Source organism: Amborella trichopoda, chromosome 5 (genome assembly GCF_054954075.1).
Source record: "Amborella trichopoda isolate Santa Cruz 75 chromosome 5, AtrichopodaSantaCruz75HAP2 v2.0, whole genome shotgun sequence".
Classification (NCBI taxonomy): domain Eukaryota; kingdom Viridiplantae; phylum Streptophyta; class Magnoliopsida; order Amborellales; family Amborellaceae; genus Amborella; species Amborella trichopoda.
Window position 1 is genome coordinate 31,845,448 of NC_142340.1, and position 25,465 is coordinate 31,870,912.

Genomic DNA, 25,465 nt, shown 5'->3' on the forward strand with positions numbered 1-25,465 from the left:
GGACGATCTTGCTTTCTTCATTCTTGAAATTTGTGATTTATCTTACCTTAGATTGAGTGTAAAATTTATACCAGCGTGTTGCCCTTGGTGATACGGTCTCATCAGACCTGGTTTTACGATGATTTGATGTACAGATCTCTAATTTTATTGCTTCATGAAGTTCGAGATGTCTTTTCTTCAAAAGCTCTGATTTCTGTGGTTTCGGCACATCTTCTCTCAAGAAATGCTTTGATTCTGGGTCATGTCATGACGCATGTGTCACACGTCATTTTTTATGTACTCACATCTCCCACACGAACAAGGAGAGGGTCGGCAGCAGCCTAGTCTTGTAGGTACACATGCCGTAAAATAAAGCCTCGAGATATACGACCTGAGTACGGTGCCATTGTACCAAGGAAGGAACTGTAGCCTTATGCTAACAGCTTCAAAACTACACCAAGTCATCGTCATCATATTTGAATGTCGAAAAAACTCTGAGGCCCAAATTTGGGCTCAATCGGACTACTCGAAAGGGGTCTACGCCCATGGCCTCGCAACAGGCGGGTTTCACCCTAGCATAGGGCGGCTTCACCAAACCAATCCCCGAACATGGAGACCGCGACATCATGTTTTAGGAGCAGCTTCAAGGTCTCATAGTGCCTTCTGTTGAAACTAGAAAAAGCCTAGATCCAAATGTGCTCTAGATCACACCAAACCCCGTCATTTTGACCCAAGGCACACACTACGGCACTACCTAGAGTCAAATTTCTCCTGAAAAGAAGGTTCCTGTAAAACCAGAAAAACTAGGGTTTAAGAAGAAGAATCCTCGAAACTAGTGACGCATAGCTCGACATCCAAGCATCATATCATTGCAGGGATGAGTTGAATGTAACCAACTTGCAAAGAGTTGCAAACTGGTATAACCCTTGCATTTAATCCAAGGTTCGATGGATGTAAGTCCCCAACTCACCGAAGAAGTAAATCCGCTCGGTTGTCGGAATCCCTCTTTTTGGCAACCTCCAAAATTTGGCAAAAATGCAAACCAGAACCAAATCAACCCAAACGTAGTGCAAAATGAATGTGACTATCTCCTCTCTCATTTGCAAGTAGGGCCAAGAGCCAAAACATCGCAGGTCGAACTGCATTGGCAAATAAAGTTCACGAATCTGGCCAGACTTCCACCTCATGGGAAAAAAGCCACCCTAGCATAATTAAAGTGCATCAATAGGCTCAGAATCGCAAGGACATTGAAGATATGCTGACATATCATCTGAACCATACCCACAAGTTGCAGAAAAAAGCTTCCAAGATCAGGTCATGGTGGAACGACCTCCATGCAGTGACTGTTTCGTCATTAGAGAAAAAGATCTCAGAGACATTTTAGTCATAGTGCCTAATTTCGAGATTTATCCTTAATTTCTTAAATTTTAATTAAGATTTGTTTTTTAGTGTTCACCCTTTTTTGGTGAATCCTCTTTAAAAGCAAGCTTAGCTCACTTGTATGGGACCCTTTTTTTTTGGCTGAGTGTTTACCCATTATAAAGCAGAGGCATTACGCTTGTCCTTCTGGTCATTTGATTTTGAATCTTTAATCCCGTCGAGAGGAGAGAGAAAACTTTGAGGGAGAGAAAATACCTCTGAATGCACTGGTCATAAACACCCCCAAGTGCGTGGACCCATCCTCCCTCTCTCCTAACGGGGTCACCCTTCAACCTCTCTCTCTCTCTCTCTTATGCTACACACCGTCTACCCCGCGTAGTGACTTGCGTCCGTAATAGGCGCGTAAACACAAGTGACCCATGGGCCTCAACCTTAAGGTTCTCTCACACCCCTCCATCGGCCAGCGAGCCCCCTCAAGAGGATAACCCCAAGGAGGGACAGCTAGGTCCCAAACCGGTCCTAAGCAATCGAGAGAGAGTAGAGAGGTTGCGAGCTTGAAGAGAGTCCTTGTCCCAACCGCGCTGGCACACAGCCGAAGGGCGTTGTGATTATTCTAAGAGATGTATCCCTCGAACCCCAAGCGACGGGGCTTGTATCTCAAAGTGCCCCACCATAGAAAATCTCTTTCATTATTTGTACCTATCCGCACCCAGGAGCCCGCACGCCCACGCACCCCACACTAGAGTGCACCCCCACGTCCGCGTGTGAGCGACCCCGCGGTTGTCCGACGGAAGGTTCTCTCCCGAACCCCAAGAACCAGGTCTGACCAACTGGTGACCCCACTGGGGACATGTCACTCTATCGTTGGCTTAGATTGTTTTCAGGTACCAATCTCTCATTCTTCTCTCTCTAAAGTTGCTATGAGATCCCATATCTTTTTCTGGATTGGGGTCTTCTACATCCCCATATCTGCGACCTCACACAAGGCAAGAAGACCATCTGGTCCGACCTCCCTCGCATCCTACTCAAGCGGCTTAGCTGGCCCTACTATCTTAGTCTTGCTTAAGAAAACTCAAGGGCATGGGCTCTCAGGCTCCCTGTCCCACCTCTCTCGATGTCAAGGGAAAATCCCTTGATGTCAACTACATGGGAGGTACTACAGTCGCCCCCTCACACAAACTTCTCATCACTTGTGGACCCCCCACCAATCACATGCCTCAACGTGGTCCCTGCGCCATTACCCCTCTTCGCTTGGTGGGTCCCAATAGGACCACTGCTCCAGCAGGTAACCGAAAGGTGACCCTGCCCATGTCACACAGGGGCATTGCCAATGCCGGCACCCCCACGCACACATCATACGCTGACATCTTCTATGCTAGTCCGCACAACCACCCAACTGCCACACACACTTACACATATGTCATTGCTGGTGGTCTAACTGTCACTATGACTGTTTGAACGCATTTTTCAACACCTTGGTCCTCGATGCGGAATAAAGAGGAAGCAAGTCAATAAAGCCTACAAAATGGTGGAAATTTTGACAGTCTCAAAGTGGCCCCAAAATAGGTTAAGATCTTCATCACCACTTCAAAAGGCCACCTGCCAAGTTTCATCGCAATTAAATATGTCTAAGGCAATGAACACAAAGAAAAAATTTCGGTAAAATCAGCCTCTAGCACCCTGAAATGGACCCCGTAACGAGAACTATATTTTTTGTGTGTCAAAGAGCTCTGGGACCACTGTCATTGAATCCAACATGGTATGAATCAAGTTTCTGCTTAATCGGGCACTCTAGGATAAAGTTATGGGTAAAATACCAAAAGGGGTAGTCCGCACACTATTCCAGTGTGGCCACCCTGCACTAAAACACCATTAAAGGTGGTTGTTTTACAAGTCACGGGCAGTGACTTTTGGGGCTTATATCTAACTCGTTCCAAGTCGGATTGCTCTCAGATTTTGTGAGCATGTTCGTCTTAACAATATGAGTGTTTCGATATGTGATACATCCCGTGACGATGCCCGAGCAGGGAGAAAAACTAGGGAGAAGTTGCTGATTTGTGAAGAACATTACAGAAAATTCAGCAATAGCAAGCCTCACTTGAGCAACCAAATCATTATGTTCGCATTCCTGATCGGCACGAAATCAATAACATTATGTGCGTGAGGTCTGTGGCTATCTCTGGTCCGAACGTCGAGGACGATGAATGGTTAGATTTCACACACGGAGGAGTCGAAGCTTCTGTAAATTTTAGCCACCGGATTTCAATATGCCGGTCAAAAACTAAAGATGACGAAATCTTCATCAAGACACGAAATGGAGCTATGTTTGTTGCAACGTGATCGTGACGTCATGCTTAGCATGATTCAGTGAAAAAACTGAAGAAAACATTAAGAAATGAGTAGAAAATCGATCCAAAGTTTTCATGATTCAAGCAAATTTCAAGTTTCATGATCGTGACTTAAAACAAGGATTCTTGGCTCGAAGTTGGTATCAAATCGATCTCCATGCCAAGTCCCACAAGAAAAAAATTATCTTTTAACCAAATAGGCATCAGAACAACCCTGGATCAGTCATAGAAGATCATGCAAGTTCTCGGGCAGCAGTGAGGACTATTATGGAATTCCACACATTGTTAAGCAAAGGCAAAACAGTCCTTTTGCACGATTTTTAGAATTTTTTTTACTTCAATTAAATTGTAATTATCTTCAATTTTAGGTAGTTTTTGGGCATCCACCCATGTTTGGGCCCAATTCTATATAAGCATGTAATAGCAAATTGTAAAATCCCCAAGGGTTCATTCTTAAAGATTAAATAAAGACTTCAATTTTACTTAAGGTCATGGGTGTGTCTTAGAGTGAGAAAGAAGTGAGATTAAAAAGGGCTGGTACTTTTCAATACGGTCACTTTCTCTCTCCTTCCCTCTCTCTCTCCTCCCATATTTCTCTCTCCTCCCCTCTCTATCTCTCTCTTCATCTCATTTTTATCTCTTTCTCTCTCTTCTTCTCATCTCTATCTCCCTTTCTCTCTCTTCTTCTTATCTCTATTTCTCTTTCTCATCCTATCTCTTTTCTATTCTTCTTCTTAAAACACAATCGGTAATGCCTAGCACCGACTGTGTCTTTCTCTCTCCAATCTTCTTAAAACATAGCTGACAATGACTAGCACCGATTGTGTCTTTCGCTCTATGCTCTTCTTAAAACATAGCTAGTAATGCTTAGCGCCGATTGTATCTCTCTCTCTCCACTCTTCATAAAATAAACACAGCCGACGATGCCTAGTGCTGACTGTGTCCTTCTTGCCCCCTCTCTCTCTAACACAACAGGCGAAACCTAACGCTGACTGTGTCCTCTCTCTTCTTCTTCTAACACAGCTGGCGATGGCTAGCATCGATTGTCTCTTCTTTCTCTTCTTCTTCCAACACAACAGGTGACACCTGGCGCTGACTGTATCCTTCTACCTCCTCTCTCCTTCCTTCTCCCTTCTCTCACACTCTTCTCCTTCTTTCTTTCCCTTCCTCTATTTCTTTCTCTTTTCCTCTTATTCTTTTACTTCTTATCTTCTTATTCTCTCTTTATGATTTCCATGCCTTCTATTATCCTTTCGTTTGACTAAGAGGGGTTGAGATTAGCCTCTTATGGTAGCCCTGTCATCTAGCCGTAATTTTATGCCAGAATTACTGTACCCATTTTATTGCCACGACAAACTAACCATCATGTCTAGCTAGTCAGTTTCAGTATTGATGTCTAGTAGTAACTCTATTGACCTGGTCTGAGTTACCGAGCCTGTTTTACTGCCACATCAGACAAATTACCTACTAGCTTAGTCATGCTAATCTCCCCGCCTAGTCAAATTATTTTCTCTCCCAAATTTCTTCTCTCATTATTCTTTTCTTCTTTGAATGTGTACGCCTGCATGTATTCATCAAGAAGGCAAGGTGAGGTCTGCTGATCTTATAACCTTTGCCATATGTGTGTGATTGCAGAAAACAAGAGAACACAAGCCAGGGAAGGCGATTTCGAACCAGTTTTACTACTGAGGGCTTTTCTTTGCGATCTAAGAATGCGCCCACGCCAGCAAGCCTGAGTAAGTCCTGAACCCACCTTAAATTTCTCCCTCATCGGTTGGTAACACTTGCCCTTGTTCTCGAACCAGGTTCCCGAGAGAGCGATCTCAAAACGTCTTGGGTCTCCCCTGAAACCAAACATGCGTGTCGCCTGATCATCCAGATTCGGAGGGCGAGATCAAGGCACCTAACTAACTTGGCGACTCCACTGGGGACTTATTATCCCTTAGGCGGATCGTACTTGTTTGGCTAGTTTCTCCTTTTCTTTTCTTGTTTTCACACATCACTTAGGGCTTGCGGGTTCTGTAACCCATTCATTCGGATCGAGGATTTTCTCATCCACGCATTCGCGAGTGTCCCTAGAGAACAATTCCTCCAACTTCGTTCCCAACCATCCTTTTGTGCAAAGACCCCTTGTTTAGCTCCCAGGTCTTAACCTGGATTGGTGTGAGGAGGGACTTGAAGATCTCTCACTCCCCATGTCCTCGCTCTGGTGGAACCTCCGCCAAGGCACACTGCATTGGTAGCACGTCTGTTGCAACAAACAGTATGCACCCAGTCACCGGCAAGTCACTTGTCGGTCGTACTGCTGAGGTACGACGGAAGCCTGCCCCCCACATTTTTGCACCATAAGGCTCGTGGGTCACCCACTCGAGCCACACCTCGGGGCAACTCTTATGTTACCTCGAGTCTATGTTCAGAATTAGACCTCCCAAGGTCAGGTCCTTCACACACTGCTCATATGCATCCCACCACTCTGAGCAATGCCATCATTGCGCTAACTTGAGTACACAGGAGACGACCTCCTCATCCTCCTACTCAGCACACACTTGCGCACCTTGTAAGGGGCAGGTCTCCACCTGTTCTCTTACAGACACCTGCTCACAGTTCTCGGCCTCCTAAGGCCAGATCACTTGCTCGACCCAGGGCTGTCCCTCAGATCCCCCATAATCCTTCTTCAAGGGGCGTACACGCGTCACCGGCACAGACATGCCCTCCCCCTCGACTCAAAGCTCCTCATGAGTCCACCCTACTCCTGCCTGCTCCTACTTCTTCGAGGAAGCATCTTCAGCCTTGGTATTTGAAGACTTTCCTCAAGAGTAGCATCGTAAACCAGCCCCATCATTTTGGTCGTGTCTCAGGAGCCCACAAGAGAGCCTAGGGCAATGAACTGATGGAAGATCGAGTTAGTCTTCCTCCCTGGCCCAAGATGACCACAGTCCCTGGGCCTCATCTTTTGTCGCATCTGATGGAGACAGATCTCTCTTGTGCAAGAAGAGCTGACCAGCCGCAGTCCCAATCACAGTTTTGGCACGAGGTCCATCAAAGCCTCAAAGCTAAGCATGATAGAGGTCTGCAAATTCTGACCAAGGAAGTGACCAAGGCGGTTGGGGCAACCAGCTCTGATAACCCTCTCCACCTGAATCCCTTCTACCCTCTTCAGATGATGAAGCCTGAAGAAGAAGGCCAAGAGCCCTGCACTGTGGTTAGTGTCATAGAAGATGACCCAACCATTCAGCAGCCACGATCCTAGCACCCTCGAGAACTGGTCCTCACACCATCGGCATATAAGAGTCGAGTCCAGTTGGGGCACGCTGGCCCCCTACTGATCGATCTACGATGCACGACCCGTCAACTTCGCAAGCCCTTAGCTGCAATTGACGCTGACCTTCATAGAGAAACAGTCAGCATAATGGTTGTAAGCAAGCCGGGTGACACACAAGAATGTTTACCATGAAATATCAGAGAGATCTCACAATGAAGATTTCTTGGATTTTTCACGGTTAACAGTTTGGCACCCATCGTGGGGCAAATCGAGCGTGATCTGAGCATCAAAATTTCAAAAATCTCATAATCTTTTGAAACTTTGCAAGCATGTTCTATGTACCATTTGGTGATTTTTTCAGGTCAAAATAAAATATTTAAAATTGCAAAAAAAAAAGCATTTTTATGTTAGATCTGCAGTTCCCTCCTACCACTTTATTTTAATTCATTTTTATCAAAAAACATTTTTTTTGTTGTTTCTCCAAGTTTCCAGTAAGATTATTTTATCAATATCTACAAGAAAAAAATATTATGAAAAATAAAAAACAAATAATTTTTTGGCGGCACAGGGCGAGCTGTTGGAGCAACACGGGTTGTGCCACCCAAGTCCAGGGTGACATGCCCTCGGTTGCCCTCATCACCGAAATCAGATTTTTTTGAAATTTTGCAGGCTGGGTCCTGGGTCTCTTATGTGACTGTTTACAAAATTTCAGAGCAAAATAAAAGTTTTAAAAACTACCAAAAAAATATTTTGCTTGATACAGGTGTGTTTTATCTATTGTTCTTCTGTTTCACTTTGTTTTAATTTTATTTCGTCAAAAGTCTAATTTTTCTTCTTATGCAACTTTCAGTGGCCTTATTTCATCAAGATCAACATGATAAAAAAAAAAATAATTTTTTTTTTTTTTTGGGGTGACACGACCCTTGCCACCCTATCACAGAGGTCCCATAAACTTATGGGACCCCACAAGCCTGTTCCAGAGCCTTTTTGTCATTATTCACTAATGTTTTGGCTTAAAATAAAATTTCCTTGTGATCCGGAACAAGTTTGCTTGCCCGGAACCCTGCAGAAATCCTGTTTTGACCCAGATTTTTGTAAATGCCCTGTTTTATCATAAACAGTTTGGTGTTCGTGGATGAGAACCCTTGATTATGCTAGAGCCAACTGTGCATACCTCCTCCAGATTCAAGTCAGCAAATAGGTCTTCAATTCGTAGTCCTTGTGTGTGCTGAGATGTGAAAGAGGGACTATCCCCTTTTGGGGATTCGAGGATCACTTTCGACCATTTTGAAAAACGGGGATTGAAGAGGACTCAGGTTTACTCTCACTCTATTTCAAAGCTAGACAAAGCCTTGAAGCCCTCCGTGCTTCATATTAGGGGGCATTCAAAGCCTCGATCCTCTTGATGCCCGTCCTCCAAAATGGTAGAAAGAGATCCTCAAATCCTCAATAGGGGATAGTCCCTCTTCCACATCTCAGCACACACAAGGAATAGGAATTGAAGACCTATTTGCTAACCTGGATCTTGAGGAGGTATGCATAGTTGGCTTTGACACAGCCAAGGGTGCTCATCCACTAACACCAACTCAGAGACGGATATGATCGATCATTCGTTTATCTCGAGAATCGTAGGAAGCATACCAGCGACACCTTCAAGTCCTGGTACCAAAAACTAGATAGGCGTTGGGTGGCCATCAAAGCACCCTGCATGTCCAATCCCCAACATTTCCCTTGCAAGTCCCATAAGGGACACCTTTCCCAATATTTCAAAAACTGGTGAAAATTCAAAACAAGATAAAGTTGATAATAATGAAAAAGAATTTTCCAAAATGGCCAAACGCTCAAGATGGCCCAATAACGGTGCATAATACCCAAGATGATGAATCAAATGACCAAGACAAAGATCAGAAGATTCAAGAATCAGAGGAAATCCCTCAACCTGAGGATCTCACTTCCCATGTTGAGCAGTTCAAGAAGAGGTTCGATGGTGACTTAACCACTATCATCGAATAGTCGATTGACGTAACCTAAGAACTGAGAAAGACTCAAGATTAACCAAGATTGGAACCTCCTTATCGTCTGAGGAGTGGAAAAATGTGATTTCCTTTCTCAAGGAATATCGTAATGTCTTCGCATGGTCATACGATGATATGTCAGGGCTAAATCCTTCATTAGTGCAACATCACCTAATATTCAACAAAGGGGTGAAGCTTGTAAGGCAGAAACTCCGACGTCAAAAGACCCATCTCGAGCTCAAAATCAAATAAGAAATCGATAAATTGCTCAAGGTGAGGTTTATTACTCCCGTCGATTATTCTGAATGGTTGGCCAACATAGTGGTCATACCCAAGAAAGACGGGAGGATCCGAGTGTGTGTCGATTATCGAGACCTCAACAAGGCATGTCCAAAGGACAACTTCCTGTTACCTAGCATAGATGCCTTGGACATATCAAGATTGTTCTTGTAGAAGAGATAGAAGAAAGGGAATGAGAAGCAGGAGAAGAAGAATGAGAAGGTTTAGAAGGTGGGGGACATTTAAGGTCGTTCCCTCATTAAACCGATCTGAGCAGCTTTTTACGTCATCAACCAGGGTTGGATGGGTGCAGAGGGTCTTTTAGGTCTTGCCCTTGCTTAGACCATTGGGGAATGCTTTTAATGTCGTCACCCTCATTGGATGTGTGCAGGGGGTCTTTTAGGTATTTCCCTAGCTTAGACCGTTGGGGAGTGCTTTTAACGTCATCACCCTAGTTGGATGTGTGCTGGGTTGGTGATGGCATGGGAACGTCTTCTTGACAGGATGAAGAAGGAAGAAGGATCGTGTCAAGGATAAAGTCTAGTAAAGTTGGCAATGGAGGAAGGGGCCTAAGAAATTTCTGCTCGACTCTGTGTTGAGGGGTCTTGTTTCTTCAGCAAGTAGCCCTTGGCGCCCCTCTCTTTCTGGTTTTCTGAAGTGATATTTAATTCATCTCGCTGGCCTTGCAAACCGCTCTAGCTTAGCAAACTGCTTCTCGCCTTAAGGACTTGAGTCTGCTTCGGCCTTGGTAGACTATCCATGGCTGGGCAGTCGAGGATTCGGCAGATTCCGAGTCATTGATAGGATGGTCCTGCTTTGTGAGATCTTCTTGCCCCGATAAAGGATTGACTTGGGGATCACTTACGGGGAGATTGTAAAACTCCTGACACTCTCACATTTTCTTTACGAATATATCAAGGAAGCTTGTGCATTTCGACAGGTAATGGCCTGTTATCTGATGGTATGGGCACCAACGATCTTTAGTCCCCTTAGCAAGGTGACAGGGTTGCCTTGCCTGCTTCAGTGTGCTTATGTTTTCCTGAAGCATTATAATGAAGAAGGCGTAGCAGATGACAGGCATTTCGACGTTCTCTTGAATGGTTATTGCATGGGAGGCCTCAACTGCCCCAAATGCCTTCTTTAAGTCTTCAAGCTTTATCTGACCCTTCTGAATCAGGGCGTCGATAATATCTTTCAGAGTGTAGCAGACATCTGTGGGATGATTGATCCTCCGATGGTAGGCACAATAATTCGCCTGAGTGTCAAGGCCAGGTTGCTCGGGGAACTTGGCTTTTGGAAGCTGGATAATTTTATGTTCCAATAATAACCGAAACAGTGCAGGGTCCCATTCCTTCTCGAAGGGATAGACCTTGTTCCTATGCCTGGTAAAATAATCCCCTCTATCAAGGTTGGCTGGTGGGGGTACCCGATTATACGACTACTGTTGCTTGCCAGCCTAGGGTTTTACCTTTGTCGTGTTTACCCCTTTAAAGAGGTCCAATTTCTAGGAGGGAGCCTTCTTTGAATCAGTGACCATGACGGCTACATTGATTCCCCTTTCTATTGGCTACCCCATGTGTTATTTTGAGAGCTACTAATGCCTCGGCTGTTCGCTGAGCTTGTAGGTGGTTGTCGTGTCCCACCATGGTGGCATGATAAACTTTATGTGCAAACGGATTTAGAGATCAACTCTGACATGGAGGTCGAATTAGAGGCCCCAACATGTAAAGCAATATCGGGTCACATGTTCCGCATGTAAGTTTGGATTGCTTCCTTCTTAGGCATAGGATTAGGATGATGGGAAGCCAAATTTCTCCATCTTGATATGAACTGATCCATGGTCTCATCGGGGTCTTGAGTCAAGGAGAGACGTTTGATGGTTTGAACCTCTCTCATAGAAGCGTTGATAGAACAGTTTCTCCATCTCCTCTCATGTATGCACTGAGTTTGGAGGAAGTATGGCATACCATTGCAATGCTGGGCCATCGAGGGTCTCAACGAACTGTAGGAGAAGAAGTCTCCCATCAGCCGCTGTTTCTCGACATGCTGCTTGGAAGTGGGCAGTATGCTGGTTTGAGGACGTGGTTCCGTTGAATAAAGGGAACTTCCCTTTCTTATAATCTGAGGGAAACAGGACCTGATCAATATACGTGGGGTATGGCCTTTAATAAGGCGTCGCACACTGTATCCCTAGTATTTTTCTGTTCTTTAGGCTATGGGTGACCATAGCGTCAATGTCTGTCTGAGAGACGGGATGAGGGATAGAATTGTCCTGTGAGATAGAAGGAGGGGGCTGCCATGGAGGTGCACCATCAGAGTGATGGGAATTGACTTCATAGTTAGCCGACTGGCGTGCAACGTCGATAAGATCGATCTTTTCCATCATCGCATGCACCATATCCTCAAACTTGTTCATGCGCTCTTCCTGTGCATCAATGGGCTCGCTTACAACCATTATGCTAACCGTTTCTCTATGGAGGTCAATGTTAGTGGCAACTGAGGGCTTGTGAACTTGACGGGTCGTATATGGTAGGTCTATCAACAGGGGGCCAGCATGCCTTGACTGAACTCAACTCTTGTATGTTGATCGCATTTGGACCGGTTCTCGAACCGGTCTTGGGAACGTGGCTGTTGAGTGGTTGGGTCTTCTTCTGTGACAGTAACCACAGCACAGGGCTTATGGAGCTCTTCTTCAAGCATGATCGTCTGAAGGAGTAGAAGGGATTCAGGTGAAGAGGGTTGTAAAAATTTGTTGTTTTGACTGCCTTGATCACCTCCCTAGTCATCTTACGCCTGAGAGGATGAAGGATTCGATCCTCCATCAGGTCAATGCCCTGAGCTCTCTTGTGAGCTCCAGAGACATGACCAAAGTGACAGGGCTGGTTCAGAATGTACTCTTGGGGAAAACCTTCAAGTGCCAAGGCTGAAGGTGCTTGCTTGATGAAGGAGGAGTGGTCTGAAGCAGGGTTGAGTCATGCAAAGGCCCGAGTCTAGGGTGACAGGACGTCTGTGATGGCGATGTGTGTGCGCCCCTTGAAGACAGATTACAGGAGACCTGAAGGTCAGTCAGGGCTCGTGCAAGTGATCTGACCTTAAGAGGCCAAGAACTACGAGTAGGTGTCTGTAAGAGAATAGGTGTGGGCCTGCCCCTTACAGGGTGCGCTTGTGTGTGCAGATTAGGGGGATGAGGGGTCGTCTCCTATGTACTCAGATAAGCATAACAATGGAATTGCCCCGAGCGGTGGGATGCATATGAGTAGCGTGCTCCAAACCTGGCCTTGGAAGGTTCGATCTTGGACACGAACTCAAGGTAACAGAAGGGTTGCCCTGAGGTGTGACTCGAGTGGGTAACCCATGAGCCGTGTGGTGTGTGTGAGGGGTGGTGACCGTGGGGTTTTCGCCTCAATGTGTTGAGCCTCTAGGGATAGAGACCAATGGTGCAGAAATGTGGGGGGTAGCTTATGGCGACCCACAAAAGCAATGGCAGCTTCTTTGCCTTTTGCAGAAAGGGATTGGGCAGCCTTTCGGTGTACCTCAGGAAAACAACCAGCAAGTGACTTTTAGGTGGCTGGGTGCATCTTGTGTGGGGCAGCAGAAGTGCTGCCGATGCTGGGCACCTTGGTGGAATTTCCACCAGAGCGAAGAGATAGGAAGTGAGGGACCTTTAAGTCCCACCTCACACTGGTTTCAGGTTAAGACTTGGAAGCTAGACAAGGGGCCTTTGCTCAAGAGGATGGTTGGGAACGAAGTCAAAGGAACTTGTTCCCTAGAGACAGTCTCGAATGCGGGGATAAGAAAATCCTCGATTCGAATAAATGGCTTCCAGAACTCGCAAGCCATAAATAAAATGCGAAAAAATAATGAAAGCAGATAATAAAAGAAGAAACTAGCCAAACAAGAACGATCCGACTAAGGGTCCCCGGTGGAGTCTCCAAGCTGCTTAGGTGCCTCGATCTCGCCCTCCAGATCCTTTTGAGGATCGGGTGGCACGTATCTCGGGTTTTCAGGGAAGACCCAGGATATTTTAAGATCGCTCTCTTGAGAACCTCGCTCGAGAACGGGGGCAGGTGTTACCAACCGGTGAGAGAGGAATTTAAGGTGGGTTCTGGACTTGTTAGGGCTAGCTTTCATGGGCGCCCTCTTAGATCACGAAAAAAGCCCCCCAATAATAAAACTGGTTCGAAATCGCCTCCCTTGGCTTGTATTCTTCTTGTTTTCTGCAATCACACGCATATGGCAAATGTTACAAGATAGGTAGGTCAGACCTCACCCTTTTCCTCTTTGCTGAACGTACACAAGCATGCGCATTCGAGAAAAAAAAAAATTAAGGGAAGAAAGACAAGGGAGAGAAAAATTCGACTGAGCGGGAAGATCAGAGCGATGACTAAGCTGATGAATAATTGACCTGACGTGGTAGTAAAACGGGATCGATAACTAAGACCAGCTCACAGGATTATTACTAGACATCATTACCAATACCAAATATCTAGGCACGATGGTTAGTAATCTTGACACAACAACATTACGGCTAGATGGCAGAACTACCATGAGAGGCTAACCTCAATCCCTCTTAGTCGAATGAAAGAGTAACAAAATGACGGTTATGAGGAAAGATTAAGAAATGAAGTTAGAGAAGAAGGGAACAAAAGGAGGGCGGGAGAATAAAGGAAGAGAAGAGTATGAAAGGCGGGAGAATGAAAGAGAGAGAGAGAAGGAAGACGCAGTCAATGCTAGGCATTGTCGGCTGTGTTAGAAGGAAGAGAGAGAAAACACAGTCAGTGTTAGGCTTCACTGACTGTGTTGTATAGAGAAGAGGAGAGAGAAGACACGGTCAATGTTAGGCTTCACCAACTGTGCCTGAAGAAGAGAGAGAAAATGTAGTCGGTGCTAGGCTTCACCGATTGTACCAGAAGAAGAGAGAGAAAATGTAGTCGACGTTAGGCTTTATCAACTGTCAGGAGAAGAGAGAGAAAATGTAATCAGTGCTAAGCTTCACTGACTGTCAAGAGAAGAGAGACGAAACACAGTCAACATTAGGCTTCAGCGACTATGTCAAAATAAGAGAGAGAAAATGCAGTCGATGCTAGGCTTCACTGATCATAAGAAGAAGAGAGAGAAAATGCAATCGGTGCTAGGCTTCACAAATTGTCAAGAGAAGAGAGAGAAAACACAGTCGACTCTAAGCTTCACCGACTGTGTCAGAAGAAGAGAGAGAAAATGCAGTTGGTGCTATGCTTGCGCCAGTTGTGATGGAAGAGAAGAAATAGAGAGATCGAGCAGGCGCTATGCTTCACCGACTGTGATAAAAAAGGAGAGAGAAATCCAACCGACCCTAGGCTTTGCCAACTGCAACATAAGAGAAGGAGAGAGAGAAATTCAACCGCGGCTAAGCTTCATTAACTGAAACAGAAGGAAAGGAGAGAGAGAAATCCAGTAGGTGCTAGGCTTCACCGACTGCAACAGAAGGGAAGGAGAGACAAAAATCCAGTCAACATTAGACTTCACCGATTAGCTTCAGAAGAGAAGGAGATAGAGAAATCCAACCAGTGTTAGGCTTCGTCGACTGGCTTCAAAAGAGAAGGAGATAGAGATGAGAAGAAGAGATATAGAGATAGAGCCGAGAAAAAGGGGAGGAGAGAAAAAGAGATAGAGAGATAGAGGGGAGGAGAGAGAAAGTTTTGTACCCGAAGGGTACTGACCCTTTTCTTCTCTCTCCTCTCTTTTGGTCCAAGATGTACCCAAGAACTTCAGCAATAATGGAAATTTTATGAATCAATGAGAAATGAATTGAAGGTCCTTATAATTTAGCTTTGCATGTTTATATATAGAGTTAGGTTAAAACATGGGTGTATACCCAAAAACTAGTTAGAATTGAAGATAATTACAATTTAATTTAATTTAAAGAAATTCTAAAAAATGGTGCAAAAGGATCGTTTTGCCCCTGCTTAACAATGTGTGGAATTCCAAAACAGTCCTTGCTGTTACCCGAGAACTTGCGTGATCTTTCGTAGCTCACCTAGGGTCTTTCTAATTCCCATTTGATCAAAAGATTATTGTTTTCTTACAGGGCTCGGCATGGCGATCATTTTGATATCAACTTCGAGCCATGAATCATGTTTTTGAGCCATGATCATCAGACTTGAATTTTTGATGAATCTTGAAAACTTCAGATCGATTGTGTGGTCGTTCCTTGATGTTTATTTGTGACTTATTCATTGAATCGCACTCAACATTCTGTCATGATCACGTTGCAACAAACGTACCTTGATTTCGCGTCCGGATGAAGATTTTGTTGTCTTGAGTTTTTGATCGGAATCTTGAAATCCGGCGTCTAAAATTTACAGCAGCTTTGAAATCTTCATGTGTGAAATCCAACCATTCATCGTATGCAAGGTTCGGACCAGAGATAGCTTCGGACCTCACGCACATAAAGCAATTAGTTTCATGCCGATCGGATATGCGATAGTCGTGATCTGACTGCTCGAACGAGGCGTGCTGCTGCTAAATTTTCTGCAACTTCCTTCATGGACCAGTGACTTTCATTTAATTTTTCTCTTTTCTCGGGCGTTGTCATGGGGCTTACCACATATTTAATTGCTCGTCTTGATGAGAAGAACACGCTCAACAAATTTGGGAGCCATTCGAATTGAAACGAGTAAGATATAGGCCCCAAAAGTGACTGACCGTGACTGTAGAAATAGCCACCTTTAATGGTATTTTAGTGCAGGGTGGCTACACGGGAATAGTATGCGGCTTACCCATTTTCGGTATTTTACTCATAACTTTATCTTGGAGTGACCGGTTAAGCCAAAACTTGACCCATATGGATTTTCAACCATTTTCAATCTAATGGAAGTGGTCCCAAGCTATTTAATATACCAAAATTATGGCTCTAGTTACAGTGTCCATTTCAGGGTGTTAGAGACCAATTTCACTGAAATGTTTTCTTTGTGTTCATTGCCTTATGTCTGATTGCGATGAAACTTAGCAGGTCGTCTTTTGAAGTGCTGATGAAGTTCTTGACCAATTCTGGGGCCATTCTGAGACTGTCAAGAATTTCCACTGTTTTGTAGGCTTTTATTGACCTGTTTCCTATAAGGGACCAAGGTGCTGAAAAATACATTCAAACACTGACCACACAAGTATTTTCACATATCACATGTGACATGTGACATAACATGTCTCAAAATCATGTACACATGTCACAACAGAACATGTATCATAACATGCGTTCATAACATAGCTGAGCACATGTTACTACATGCATTCATAACATAACAAAGCATATCTTATTATCATGCCTTCATATCACAACAAAGAATGTCATACTACATGCATTCACATCATAGTTGAGCATGTCTTACTACATGCATTCATATCATAATAGAGCATATATTCATTTCATAACAAAATATGCCTCATTGTCATGCATTCATTTCATAACGGAGCATGCATTCATTTTATATCAGAGTACGCCTCATTATCATGCCTTCATTTCATAACAAAGCACGCTTTCATGCACACATATCATAACAGAGACATGTTCATATGAAACAACAATATGTCCAAAGCATACTACATATCATTACACTCATTAGCTCAAAAGACATATTCCGATGATTTTTCTGAATTTTAACATTGAATACGGTCTACTTATAGAGGCATATCATGACATAAAAATATCATTTGGACTTAATACCACTTTTATAACAATCTAGGCTCAAGAAAACACCACTTTCATGAAGGGGGTGACGTCAAATTTTGGGTTAAAGTTTGCCATACTATTTGATGTTCTTGAATAAAATTCTTGTTTTCAGATTCCATAACAGAGTACACCTCATTATCATGCGTTCATTTCATAACTGAGAATGCTTTCATGCATACATATCATAGCAGAGACAGGTTCATATGAAACAACAATATGTCCAAAGTATACTACATATCATCAGGCTCATTAGCTCAAAAGACATCTTTCGATGATTTTTCTGATTTTTCACAGTGAACATGGTCCACTTATAAAGGTATATCATGAGATAAAAATATCATTTGGACATGAGACAACTTTTATAAAAATATAGGCTCATGAAAACACAACTTTCATGAAGGGGGCGTGTTTATTGCGCAAAATCGAAGCAATCTAACGATGTAGATCACCCTGATCTGACACTTCAAACTAATAAAAATGAAAATGAAAAGAGATGGTAGAGAAAGTAGGAACAATCGAATTCAGATCTGAGATCAGATTTGCCCATAAATGAGCAGACCTGCTCTCAAATCTGTGGTGGAACCAACGTGATCCAAAGCATTTGAAAACAAAATTTCAACCAAAACAAATCAAAGCCAAATCAAAATAAAATAAATACAATAAATAAAAGAATAAATGAAGGAGAAGAAAATATCGAACCGGGCAAGATGCCTCGGGCTTCTAGATCCTTCGAAGGCTCGCTCGTATCAGAACTGATTCCTTTTGCCCCTCAAGTCTTGATGTCGATCAACAAGTTTTTGTGGTAGTAGGGTGGTTGTGCCCTAATTTGGTTTAGATCTAGGGTTGTTGTGCCCTAGGTCTAGGTTTACTCAGGCTTAAGATGAGGGTTAGGGTTTTCTCAGGGAAGGTCTGTCTACTCTCGGGTAATCTAGGGTTATATCTCTCAGATTTATCTTTCCTATTTCTCCTAGGGTTTCTCTTCCAGCCTAAAGTTTCTAAAAGTCTCGTGTTTCCTAAACCCTCTTGTTTTTCATCCTTTTATGGACACCAAAAATGAGTTCATTTGAATGAGGGATTCGTTGTAGCAGAATTGTCCTGTAACCAACAAATCCCTTAGTCAAACCAATCTTTAATTTTTTAAAATTTGGATTTGAGCAACACGGATAGCACCATGTGGCCAAACCACCCAAAACATGACCATAAAAACACGAAAAATGATAAAAACACGTTTGGGGGAAAACGCATTTGGGCAACACGAGTAGTGTCGCCCAGACCTGGGCGACGCGGCTGGTGTCATCCGTGCGATCGCCTAGTGTCGCCAAGGCCAAACATAGTCAAAATTGAATTTTTTTTATTCAGCTATGTAAAATTGTCTCTTGTGAAGCTCTCAAAAAATATTTGGGTCAAAAAAGAGTTTTTTACTATTTTTAATTATTTGTTTTGTAAAATAACACAATTGCAGGATGACTTGGGCGACATGCCCTATGTCACCTAGGTGACGCGCCCCGTGTCGCTGAAACCAAAAATTTTCCAAATTGACGTTTTTAAATTTGGGTGCTTCCTTAGCCTCTTATGAATCTCTCAAAGAAAACTTGGGTCAAAATGGATTTGTTTACTATTTTTAATGATTTATTCCGTAAAACAACACGTTTACTAGATTACGGGACAAAACAGGCATCTGCAGGGTTTTGGACTGGCAGAATGGTTCCGACTCATAGGGTAAGTTGTGTGACCTATGGATTTTGGGTGTACAAAGGGTAACAGAACTTGCCATATTTAAAGCGGGTGTCTACAGTTGGCCCTCTTTAGCACTCCCTGTCCTTCAAGGGTCAGGAGAGTGATAAAGAAGTAGATTGTTGTCGTTCCCTGTCTTTCAAGGGGCAGTCAAACACGCACTCCCTTTCCTTAGAGGGACATGTGAGTAGCAACAGTAGACTCTCTGACGCTCCTTGTCGTTTGAGGGGTAGGAGAATGTTAAAGACGAATGTCATCCCGCCGTCACGTAGGCAGATGGCACACCAACTATCCCTCTAAGTCATTGCACTCCCATGCTCACCCACCTAGGGCATTTTTGTCCTAGGGTTTTCAGCGCAAGGTGTCAGCGAGTTACGCAAGCTTGAAACTCGAGGTGGATTTTACAGCCATGTCACTTGACCTCAGGGTTTTCTCAGTTTAAAAATTTTAACCCTGGCAATTTCTTTGATTTCTTTAGGGGTTTCCTAAGGCTGTCTATAGGAAAAGGTTTTCTATAGGATGAGACTTGTCTGATAAATTTCGAATAGAGAGGCGAGGCAGCAACGCGGTAATCGCGGCAACGCGGTGTTTATCATATACAGATGTTCAAGCTCCTTCGTTTTGAAAGGTGTTTTAGAAATTTTGAAAGAAGGAAGGGATTTGAAGCAGGGACAGGCTACAATTTTAACAAAAAAATTCAAGTTTTTGCAAACACGAGACATATGGTGAAAATTTTGAAAAGGGAAAGATATTTTGAAAAGCAATGTTGGTTAGCAATTTCAACTCCTACAACCATAGAGCCCTCTGAGCAGTTTAACGTCATGCAGCAGTGGATGATACACCCGACCTTTTACGTCATACGGGGTTAGACAGTACCTGTCTCGGCTCTTTTACATCGCAGAAGTTTGACGTTGAACTGGATAACCCAACCTTTTACGTCATAGGGGGTTAGACATTACCTATCTTGGCTCTTTTATGTCGCATGAGTTTGATGTTGAACTGGATGACCCGACTTGTTGGATTGTGCAGCGCCAGCAGGAGCAAAGTGAAGAGGCCAGTGCCGGTTGCCCATCGATAGTTGTGTCTCTGACATGCATGTGACACTTGTATAATGCATGTTGATGAGAGTGCCACTTGTCTAGATTTTGAGCCTCAGTAGCGACACTTGGCCAGCCACCCCAAACCCATGAGTATTTAAGCCTCTTCTCTCACCCACGCCCCTCATTGTTACATTTCTCTCTCTCTCTCTAAGACACAAGTGGAAGAAGTGACTTTGTGAGCAGCCATTGTTGGGCGAGTGAGAGCTGTGAGAAAAGGTTGGAGAAGCCCATTATTAATTAAGTGGATCTCTTACCCTTGTATTGTAGTCATGGGAATGCATGGAAACTTAGACATATGAATAAGCAATAGAAGTGTATGCAATGTAGAAAAAAAATCTTACGCCTGTTTCAATGGAAATTTGGTGTTTTTGTTCTATGATGATGATGAGTGTATGAATGTAGTTGTGATTCTTAGATTATGTAAGAAATTCATGTTATTTGTATTCAAATTGTGAGATAATGAATGTTATCATGTTCTTCATTATAAAATGATGGTTATGGAAGGCATTCTTGACACCTGTTAAATGAAACCATGAAATTCCAGGAATGTGTGTTCTTGAATGAGGCTTTTAAACAGCCAAATGGAGTCCGATTGACCTCAAACTACCACCGTTGGAAATATACACGAGCGTAGTAAACCACTATTGGAATTCTTTACAAAAATGAAGTTATGTTTTGAAATGAGAGGGTATGTCACTGTGGACTATTTTCCTGGATTTGTCATCAGTAACCACTGTGTTCATCGATTTTAACAAACAAAATGATGTCCATTTTTTGCCAAACCATATCCATTTGAAATATATTTGAATGGGTTAAAAGTTTCATGTATAAAATATTAAAAAATTCTCTTTAGATTGAAAGTTACGCTTCATTTTTATGAAGGTCTATCACTGTGGACAGTTTTAGCAAAAGCACAGATTTAATGCATCTGATGTCACTAAATTTGACTACTAAAATTTATCCATTTTAGCCCAAACCATGGCCATTGGAACCATTTATGAGTCATCTTTAATTCACATGTTGAGCACTTTTCGAGGTTCCTTCTTGATTTTGAAACATGGGCGGAATTTGAAAGACATGTCATTGTCTTCACTGCACAATAGATTTCAGATTAAGTGTCTTTGTTCTTTGGTTTGTTTGAGGGTCCAAATAAGGTCCAATTGCATTCAAACCACCCCTAATTGAATAACATAAAATTGATTTTAGAACTATCTTCAAATTCTAAATGAACTGAAAGTTATAGCTTTGTTTTGACTCGGATGTCACTGCCTAAATTTTAGAAAGCGTGACATCGATACTCTGATTATGTTATACGAACTTTGATTCTGTTATAAGAAATCTGATTCTGTTATATAAACTCCAATTCTGTTATAAGAGCTCTAACTACTATTACATGAACCCTGATTCTGTTATATGAACTCTGATTCTATTATAAGAACTCTGATTTTGTTATATGAACTCTGATTCTGTCATAAGACTTCTGACTACTGTTACATGAACTCTGATTCTGTTATAAGAACTCTGATTTTGTTATATGAACTCTTATTCTATTATAAGAGCTCTGACTACTGTTACATGAACTCGGATTCTGGTATATGAGCTCTGATTTTGTTAAATGACCTCTACACAATGGATCCTCCATTGGTAGTGAGCTCTCTGACTTTTAATGTGTGAGCATGGACTTGCTGCATATATAGTATTCTATTAAACTCTAAAAGTGTGAGCATGGACTTACCACATGATCCTTCCCTGACCCCCGATGATAAGAAGGGAGCTAGGTTTTGATTATACTTGGGACGGTCACACCCCTTGAGATTTCTCGACACTATTCATCGTGACCCCTTTGGTAGTGTAATGTCCTCTAGTGGTGAGAGAGTAAGAGGGTAGTGTCTTGCAAGGCCTCAGCCTATCAAAAACCCCAAAGCGCACTGAGGATGTGCGCGTGAGTGAGGAGATTACAAGTAGGGTGTCTACTTGTCATTGTCCTCCCTCCTGAGTGAGAGTGGAAGTCCCAAGCTCATGATTGGCTTAACCTGATCACTGTGGCTTCTATTTCTGTAAGATTACCTGACTGTAACTGTGATATGCAGGTGATGCTCCGTTAACTAACTTTAATTCTTTTATATGGCGTTCATGTGCATTTTGATATGTGACCTTACTCTGTAAGACAAAATACGATTTCTGATGAACTATGAGCATGTTAACGTGTACATACTAATAGTCAGGAATGCAATGGTAGTGATCTTCTTACTGGGCTTTTAACTCATTTCATCTTAATTTCATAACTGTAAAGTGAATGGTGGTGGCAACTGTGCTTGTGGTGGGTGGCAGTTTTTGAGGGCTTGAAGTTTTGAAGACTTCCGCAGTATGTTTTGGTGATTTTAGTGATACGATGTATTCCTCATTTTGTGTATCTTTGAGGCCAATAGTGCCTCAACGATCTTGTAAAGACTTTTTATTTGGGAAGGAATGATCTGGTTGTACTTTTGGATTAATGATTGTTGGACTTATTTTAGTTTCTTTCGTGGTTTGATCTCGATTCCGTGTTCTCATGTGTTGGGCCACTCCCACCTGAGTAACATTCGCGACCTCCTGTTGGGATCCCGCTCTCTGTCGCCCTCCGACAGGGGTCAGGGAGTTGGGTCATGACACATAGAAAGCTCGCTTCAAAAATGAGGCCAGATGACTAACAATTTAACCTCTTATAGTGATGGAGGAAGTCCTTTCTAAAAGGAGAAAGCTTTTTGAAAATGGACTATTTTAACAGTTGATTTGAAAAGCATTTTCAAAAGGGATAGGCCTTACAGTTTTGCCACCTGTGGCCCCTTTGGTGGTGATTTTCTTCATTATATTTTACCCAAACATGATGAAAGGGTTTCCTTGTGGGTTCATGAGAACTCAAAGGTCTCGAAGTTGTCTTTTTACCTTTGGAGCTTTCATCTTGTGCCTCATGGATTCATAAAGAGTTCTCGAGATTCTTGTCGGGCTTCTATCTTGGATGGGTCTCGACGTTTTTCAGGTTTGTCCAAATCACTTCAGTTTTCCATTCATGTCACCCTCCTACATCTTTCTGAGTTAGTTATGTTGGGAATCTGCAAGGTTTAGGAGGAATCTTCACCCTCAGAGTCTGCTTGTACAGTATTATTGGTACTTGCAAGTACTTGTTTGTACTTGAGTATTTTGCATCGAAAGCTCCTTCTTGGAGATCTTTTTATTCCTTTTACCTGTGATGTCTTTTCAGGTTTTCACCACGTCCAATTTTTTTTTTTTTTTCTTTGTGATGCCTTTTCAGGGTTTCACTATGTTTTTTAGCCCGTTATGGGTAGTATTTTCTGAGATACATAACATTAATGGGGTCATTGAGTTCGTCCCCCTTCTGATTTTTTATCTTCTAATAATTGCCTGCATGCACTCGGGTAACCACGAATGGCCCCTCCCAATTAGGTTTGAACTTGCCTAAAGGGTGTGGATTTGCAAGAGTGTGGAAGATTTTCTTGAGTACCATATCCCCTTCTTTGAATTGTCGAGGAACAACTTTTCTTTGGTATGCCCTCTCGATTCTACTCTGGTAAGCAACAATATTTTGTATTGCTCGTAGTCGTTTTTCATCCAAAGCAACGAGGGCAATGATTCGTGCTTCGATCTTTTGTTCCTCAGCTGCATTTTTATGAATAAGCACTCAGAGGAACGGTATCTCAACCTCGATGGGTAGCACTGCTTCCATACCACACACCAATGAGTATGGGTTCATGCTAGTAGGAGTCTTCTCAGTTGTCCAGTAGGGCCATAGGGCGTCATTTAGCTTTTCGTGCCAATCTTTCCTAGCTTCTATTATTTTGTCTATGATTCTGAGAAGTCCTTTATTTGTGGATTCTGCTTATCCGTTTCCTTGAAGGTAATAAGGTGTGGAGAATTTTTGTGTTTTCCCGCAGTTTTTGCACACCTTAGTGACCTTTTTGTTTTTGAGATTGGATCTGTTGTCAATGATGATTGACTCAGGAACACCGAATCTGAATACGATATTGTTCTTTATGCAATGGGCAACATGTTGGCCATCAATTTTAACAAATGATGCGGTCTCTACCCATTTGGTAAAGTATTTTGTCGCCGTTAATAAAAACCGGTGGCCGTTTGAGGCTTTTGGTGATGTCATTCCAATGACATTGAGGCCCCACATGGTAAAAGGCCACACAGGAAATGTTGTGTCGAGTGGTACCAACGGTGCATGGATGACGTCTCCATAGAGTTGACATTTGAGACACCTCTTAACGAACTTCCAGTAGTCTTCAGCCATGGTGGTCCAGTATTAGCCTTAGCGCCTGATTTTCTAGGCTAAGGCGGCTGCCCTAGAATGACCTCCTTCATTGTGTAATTCAGTCAATACTTGGTCAATTTCTGGGTGCTCGAGACACGATGAGAATGATGCTATCGAAGGATTTCTTGAACATGAGATCGCCTCTTACTAAGAATCCCATAGAAAACCTTCGAAGGGCTTCTTTATCCTTTTTGACCGCTCATTTGGGGTATAAACCTTCTTTTAGCATCAACAAAACATCGTGGAACCACGATTTTGCTTAACTAGCATCTCTGAAGCCACCAGGGACACTTCCCCATCATTCTCAGTTTCTTGCTCTATTTCTTTTTCGATCCTTGGTGCAGAAGGGTCATGTTTGTTCCTGATATAGAATGGCAATGTAGTGATTTTTGGAGGAATATTAACCATCGAAGCAAGGGTTGCAAGGCTATTGGCGAACTGATTATTTTCCCTAGTTATGTGCTAAAAGGCGATTTTTTTAAAGTATGGAATCATATTTTCCACCTTTTCTTGATAGGGTTTGAGCTACCTTCCAAATCCCGTGAACTTGGTTTATGACGAATAAAGAGTCACGAATTACTCATATTTGCTGGATTTTCATTCCCATGGCATTCTTAAGCCCGGTTATCAAGGCTTCGTATTCAGCAACTTTACTGGTACATGGGAATTTCAACCTGATGGATGTTGGCATTAAATTCTTCTCGTAGTGAGCATAATATGACTCCTTTACCTAACCCGTATTCATTCTTTGCACCGTCGAAGTATAGCTCCCAAATCGAGTCCTCAATTGTGAAGAGGTTCTCATCAGGGAGATCCGTGTTAATGGGAATATTGTCTGGCAATGCGTGTTCAGCTAAATGGTCAATAATGGCTTGTCCTTTGACCGATTTTTTTGTTACATACTCGATCTCGAACTCGCTCAATAACATTCTCCACTTCGCCAAACATCCGTTGAGGACTGACCACTCCAATAGGTACTTGAGTGGATCAATTTTTGATATGAGCTTGACTAAATGAGATAAGACATAATGCCTTAGTTTCTTCATGGCCCACACAAGTGTTAAGCAGTGTTTCTCCACATCCGTGTATCTTGTCTCATAATTGACCATGGTTTTGCTGATATAGTATATCGTTTGTTCTTTTTCATGGTCGTTATATTATCGTAACGTTGCCCCCATGGTCTTGTCTTTCACTGACATGTATAGGAACAGGGGTTTATCTGGACTAGGAGAATTAAGGATGGGCGGTTTGGTGACGTACTCCTTGATTTTATCGAACGCTTCTTAGCATTCATTGCCCCATATGAATGGGGTGTCCTTCTTAAGGAGTCTATTGAATGGTGCGCACT